The sequence below is a fragment of the Rutidosis leptorrhynchoides genome, chromosome 3 (assembly GCF_046630445.1).
Source record: "Rutidosis leptorrhynchoides isolate AG116_Rl617_1_P2 chromosome 3, CSIRO_AGI_Rlap_v1, whole genome shotgun sequence".
Classification (NCBI taxonomy): Eukaryota; Viridiplantae; Streptophyta; class Magnoliopsida; order Asterales; family Asteraceae; genus Rutidosis; species Rutidosis leptorrhynchoides.
Window position 1 is genome coordinate 77141936 of NC_092335.1, and position 7622 is coordinate 77149557.

The following is a 7622-nucleotide window of genomic DNA, read 5'->3' on the forward strand; positions in this document are numbered from 1 at the left end:
CAAATGCAATTTTACGCAATGGGTTAAGAAATTATTTTGACTCAATATATCCGAATATTGGACCTCGTGATTTAGAAAAAGCGGCTAACATGCAACATAAAGAAGCATGTTATGCTTACGGATTAGTAATGTTCGCTTCTCACCAAAGTGAGAACAAGAACATCGGGCTACAACTATTAAACAAAACGTTCCCACAAGTGACGGAGTCGGTAATTGGGGTAAGAAATGAGGTTTTTAGATTGTTACGGGACTGTTGGACATTACGTAACCCTCGTCCCTTTGACGACGTTACAACACGCTGTCTTATCAACGACCATAACGGTTATGTTCCACAATACCAAGGATGGGAAGTAATCCTAGTAAAACCAGAATGCATGACTTGTTTCTGGACGTATGAATTACCTGTCTTTATTGCTTTTGCTGAACGACTTGTGTACTAGCTAGAATTATCTTCACAACCATCTCGTATCAAATTTATTGTGTGCTATATTTCATGCTATATGTAAAATAAGCGGTATTGTAAGTTTGTAAAATATTATGTAAAAGTTTGAACGCGAAATATTATTATAATCAGTTTTTCATATAGAATTGTAGTAGTTGAATTGTATATTAGCTACTAAGTATGAACTTAACGGGTAGGTACTACCCGAATTTAAACTTATAAAACGCTAATATGAAGAAAAAGCTTTTATAAATGAGTTCATATTATGCTACGAAATACTATTAACTACTCTTAATATTCTGTATGATTAACTTGTTCCATTTGACTATTTTGAAGGAAATGGCACCGACTACTCGACACACCGTGAATATGAATGAAGAGGAATTCCGTACTTTTCTAGCTTCAAACATAGCCGCAGTACAGGCTGCGCTACATACCAACAATAACCTTGGATCTAGCAGTACAGGAAATCGTGTAGGATGCACCTACAAAGAATTCACTGCCTGCAAACCTTTGGAATTTGATGGAACCGAAGGACCGATCGGATTGAAACGGTGGACCGAGAAGGTTGAATCGGTGTTTGCCATAAGTAAGTGTACTGAAGAGGACAAAGTGAAGTACGCTACGCATACCTTCACAGGTTCTGCGTTAACATGGTGGAATACCTATCTAGAGCAAGTGGGACAAGATGATGCGTACGCACTACCGTGGTCAGCATTCAAGCACTTGATGAACGAGAAGTACCGTCCCAGAACCGAGGTCAATAAGCTCAAGACAGAACTTAGAGGGTTACGAACCCAAGGATTTGATATTACCACGTACGAAAGACGATTCACAGAATTGTGCCTATTGTGTCCGGGAGCATTCGAAGATGAGGAAGAGAAGATCGACGCGTTTGTGAAAGGATTACCGGAAAGAATCCAAGAAGATATAAGTTCACACGAGCCCGCCTCCATACAACAGGCATGTAGAATGGCTCACAAACTAGTGAACCAGATTGAAGAAAGAATTAAAGAACAGACTGCTGAAGAGGCCAATGTGAAGCAAGTCAAAAGAAAGTGGGAGGAAAACGGTGATAAGAATCACCAATACAACAACAACAGCAATTACAACAATAATCGCAACAATTATCCCAACAATCGCAACATCAATCGCAACTACAACAAACGGCCCAACAACAACAACAACAACAACAACAACAACAGCAACTACAACAATCATCCCAACAACAATAATAACCGCAACAACAACAACAATCAGAAGCAACTATGCCAAAGGTGTGAAAAGAATCACTCGGGGTTCTGCACCAAATTTTGCAACAAGTGTAAAAGAAATGGTCATAGCGCGGCGAAGTGTGAGGTCTACGGACCAGGGGTTAATAGAACGAAAGGAACAAATGGTGTCGGAATGAGTAATGGCGGAGCAAGTAGTGTCGGAGCAAGTTATGCCAACGTAGTTTGTTATAAATGTGGAAAACCGGGCCACATTATTAGAAATTGCCCGAACCAGGAGAACACGAATGGACAACGCCGCGGAAGAGTTTTCAATATTAATGCGGCAGAGGCACAGGAAGACCCGGAGCTTGTTACGGGTACGTTTCTTATTGACAATAAATCTGCTTACGTTTTATTTGATTCGGGTGCGGATAGAAGCTATATGAGTAGAGATTTTTGTGCTAAATTAAGTTGTTCATTGACGCCTTTGGATAGTAAATTTTTACTCGAATTAGCAAATGGTAAATTAATTTCAGCAGATAATATATGTCAGAATCGAGAAATTAAACTGGTTAGCGAAACATTTAAGATTGATTTGATACCAATAGAGTTAGGGAGTTTTGATGTGATAATCGGTATGGACTGGTTGAAAGAAGTGAAAGCGGAGATCGTTTGTTACAAAAATGCAATTCGCATTATACGAGAAAAAGGAAAACCCTTAATGGTGTACGGAGAAAAGGGCAACACGAAGCTACATCTTATTAGTAATTTGAAGGCACAAAAACTAATAAGAAAAGGTTGCTATGCTGTTCTAGCACACGTCGAGAAAGTACAAACTGAAGAAAAGAGCATCAATGATGTTCCCATTGCAAAAGAATTTCCCGATGTATTTCCGAAAGAATTACCGGGATTACCCCCACATCGATCCGTTGAATTTCAAATAGATCTTGTACCAGGAGCTGCACCAATAGCTCGTGCTCCTTACAGACTCGCACCCAGCGAGATGAAAGAACTGCAAAGCCAATTACAAGAACTTTTAGAGCGTGGTTTCATTCGACCAAGCACATCACCGTGGGGAGCTCCTGTTTTGTTTGTCAAGAAGAAAGATGGTACATTCAGGTTGTGTATCGACTACCGAGAGTTGAACAAACTTACCATCAAGAACCGTTACCCACTACCGAGAATCGATGACTTATTTGATCAACTACAAGGCTCGCCTGTTTATTCAAAGATTGACTTACGTTCCGGGTATCATCAAATGCGGGTGAAAGAAGATGATATTCCAAAGACTGCTTTCAGAACACGTTACGGTCATTACGAGTTTATGGTCATGCCGTTTGGTTTAACTAATGCACCAGCTGTGTTCATGGACCTTATGAACCGAGTGTGTGGACCATACCTTGACAAGTTTGTCATTGTTTTCATTGATGACATACTTATTTACTCAAAGAATGACCAAGAACACGGTGAACATTTGAGAAAGGTGTTAGAAGTATTGAGGAAGGAAGAATTGTACGCTAAGTTTTCAAAGTGTGCATTTTGGTTGGAAGAAGTTCAATTCCTCGGTCACATAGTGAACAAAGAAGGTATTAAGGTGGATCCGGCAAAGATAGAAACTGTTGAAAAGTGGGAAACCCCGAAAACTCCGAAACACATACGCCAGTTTTTAGGACTAGCTGGTTACTACAGAAGGTTCATCCAAGACTTTTCCAGAATAGCAAAACCCTTGACTGCATTAACGCATAAAGGGAAGAAATTTGAATGGAATGATGAACAAGAGAAAGCGTTTCAGTTATTGAAGAAAAAGCTAACTACGGCACCTATATTGTCACTGCCTGAAGGGAATGATGATTTTGTGATTTATTGTGATGCATCAAAGCAAGGTCTCGGTTGTGTATTAATGCAACGAACGAAGGTGATTGCTTATGCGTCTAGACAATTGAAGATTCACGAACAAAATTATACGACGCATGATTTGGAATTAGGCGCGGTTGTTTTTGCATTAAAGACTTGGAGGCACTACTTATATGGGGTCAAAAGTATTATATATACCGACCACAAAAGTCTTCAACACATATTTAATCAGAAACAACTGAATATGAGGCAGCGTAGGTGGATTGAATTATTGAATGATTACGACTTTGAGATTCGTTACCACCCGGGGAAGGCAAATGTGGTAGCCGATGCCTTGAGCAGGAAGGACAGAGAACCAATTCGAGTAAAATCTATGAATATAATGATTCATAATAACATTACTACTCAAATAAAGGAGGCGCAACAAGGAGTTTTAAAAGAGGGAAATTTAAAGGATGAAATACCCAAAGGATCGGAGAAGCATCTTAATATTCGGGAAGACGGAACCCGGTATAGGGCTGAAAGGATTTGGGTACCAAAATTTGGAGATATGAGAGAAATGGTACTTAGAGAAGCTCATAAAACCAGATACTCAATACATCCTGGAACGGGGAAGATGTACAAGGATCTCAAGAAACATTTTTGGTGGCCGGGTATGAAAGCCGATGTTGCTAAATACGTAGGAGAATGTTTGACGTGTTCTAAGGTCAAAGCTGAGCATCAGAAACCATCAGGTCTACTTCAACAACCCGAAATCCCGGAATGGAAATGGGAAAACATTACCATGGATTTCATCACTAAATTGCCAAGGACTGCAAGTGGTTTTGATACTATTTGGGTAATAGTTGATCGTCTCACCAAATCAGCACACTTCCTACCAATAAGAGAAGATGACAAGATGGAGAAGTTAGCACGACTGTATTTGAAGGAAGTCGTCTCCAGACATGGAATACCAATCTCTATTATCTCTGATAGGGATGGCAGATTTATTTCAAGATTCTGGCAGACATTACAGCAAGCATTAGGAACTCGTCTAGACATGAGTACTGCCTATCATCCACAAACTGATGGGCAGAGCGAAAGGATGATACAAACTCTTGAAGACATGCTACGAGCATGTGTTATTGATTTCGGAAACAGTTGGGATCGACATCTACCGTTAGCAGAATTTTCCTACAACAACAGCTACCATTCAAGCATTGAGATGACGCCGTTTGAAGCACTTTATGGTAGAAAGTGCAGGTCTCCGATTTGTTGGAGTGAAGTGGGGGATAGACAGATTACGGGTCCGGAGATTATACAAGAAACTACCGAGAAGATCATCCAAATTCAACAACGGTTGAAAACCGCCCAAAGTCGACAAAAGAGCTACGCTGACATTAAAAGAAAAGATATAGAATTTGAAATTGGAGAGATGGTCATGCTTAAAGTTGCACCTTGGAAAGGCGTTGTTCGATTTGGTAAACGAGGGAAATTAAATCCAAGGTATATTGGACCATTCAAGATTATTGATCGTGTCGGACCAGTAGCTTACCGACTAGAGTTACCTCAACAACTCGCGGCTGTACATAACACTTTCCACGTCTCGAATTTGAAGAAATGTTTTGCTAAAGAAGATCTCACTATTCCGTTAGATGAAATCCAAATCAACGAAAAACTTCAATTCATCGAAGAACCCGTCGAAATAATGGATCGTGAGGTTAAAAGACTTAAGCAAAACAAGATACCAATTGTTAAGGTTCGATGGAATGCTCATAGAGGACCCGAGTTCACCTGGGGGCGTGAAGATCAGATGAAGAAGAAATACCCGCATCTATTTCCAGAAGATTCGTCAACACCTTCAACAGCTTAAAATTTCGGGACGAAATTTATTTAACGGGTAGGTACTGTAGTGACCCGAACTTTTCCATGTTTATATATATTAATTGAGATTGATGTTTACATGATTAAATGTTTCCAACATGTTAAGCAATCAAACTTGTTAAGACTTGATTAATTGAAATAGGTTTCATATAGACAATTGACCACCCAAGTTGACCGGTGATTCACGAACGTTAAAACTTGTAAAAAACTATATGATGACATATATATGGTTATATATATAGTTAACATGATATTATGATAAGTAAACATATCATTAATTATATTAACAATGAACTACATATGTAAAAACAAGACTACTAACTTAATGATTTTGAAACGAGACATATATGTAACGTTTATCGTTGTAACGACATTTAATGTATATATATCATATTAAGAGATATTCGTACATCATAATATCATGATAATATAATAATTTAAAATCTCTTTTGTTATTATAAACATTGGGTTAACAACATTTAACAAGATCGTTAACCTAAAGGTTTCAAAACAACACTTACATGTAACGACTAACGATGACTTAACGACTCAGTTAAAATGTATATACATGTAGTGTTTTAATATGTATTTATACACTTTTGAAAGACTTCAATACACTTATCAAAATACTTCTACTTAACAAAAATGCTTACAATTACATCCTCGTTCAGTTTCATCAACAATTCTACTCGTATGCACCCGTATTTGTACTCGTACAATACACAGCTTTTAGATGTATGTACTATTGGTATATACACTCCAATGATCAGCTCTTAGCAGCCCATGTGAGTCACCTAACACATGTGGGAACCATCATTTGGCAACTAGCATGAAATATCTCATAAAATTACAAAAATATGAGTAATCATTCATGACTTATTTACATGAAAAAAAAATTACATATCCTTTATATCTAATCCATACACCAACGACCAAAAACACCTACAAACACTTTCATTCTTCAATTTTCTTCATCTAATTGATCTCTCTCAAGTTCTATCTTCAAGTTCTAAGTGTTCTTCATATATTCTACAAGTTCTAGTTACATAAAATCAAGAATACTTTCAAGTTTGCTAGCTCACTTCCAATCTTGTAAGGTGATCATCCAACCTCAAGAAATCTTTGTTTCTTACAGTAGGTTATCATTCTAATACAAGGTAATAATCATATTCAAACTTTGGTTCAATTTCTATAACTATAACAATCTTATTTCAAGTGATGATCTTACTTGAACTTGTTTTCGTGTCATGATTTTGCTTCAAGAACTTTGAGCCATCCAAGGATCCATTGAAGCTAGATCCATTTTTCTCTTTTCCAGTAGGTTCATCCAAGGAACTTAAGGTAGTAATGATGTTCATAACATCATTCGATTCATACATATAAAGCTATCTTATTCGAAGGTTTAAACTTGTAATCACTAGAACATAGTTTAGTTAATTCTAAACTTGTTCGCAAACAAAAGTTAATCCTTCTAACTTGACTTTTAAAATAAACTAAACACATGTTCTATATCTATATGATATGCTAACTTAATGATTTAAAACCTGGAAACACGAAAAACACCGTAAAACCGGATTTACGCCGTCATAGTAACACCGCGGGCTGTTTTGGGTTAGTTAATTAAAAACTATGATAAACTTTGATTTAAAAGTTGTTATTCTGAGAAAATGATTTTTATTATGAACATGAAACTATATCCAAAAATTATGGTTAAACTCAAAGTGGAAGTATGTTTTCTAAAATGGTCATCTAGACGTCGTTCTTTCGACTTAAATGACTACCTTTACAAAAACGACTTGTAACTTATTTTTCCGACTATAAACCTATACTTTTTCTGTTTAGATTCATATAATAGAGTTCAATATGAAACCATAGCAATTTGATTCACTCAAAACGGATTTAAAATGAAGAAGTTATGGGTAAAACAAGATTGGATAATTTTTCTCATTTTAGCTACGTGAAAATTGGTAACAAATCTATTCCAACCATAACTTAATCAACTTGTATTGTATATTATGTAATCTTGAGATACCATAGACACGTATACAATGTTTCGACCTATCATGTCGACACATCTATATATATTTCGGAACAACCATAGACACTGTATATGTGAATGTTGGAGTTAGCTATACAGGGTTGAGGTTGATTCCAAAATATATATAGTTTGAGTTGTGATCAATACTGAGATACGTATACACTGGGTCGTGGATTGATTCAAGATAATATTTATCGATTTATTTCTGTAC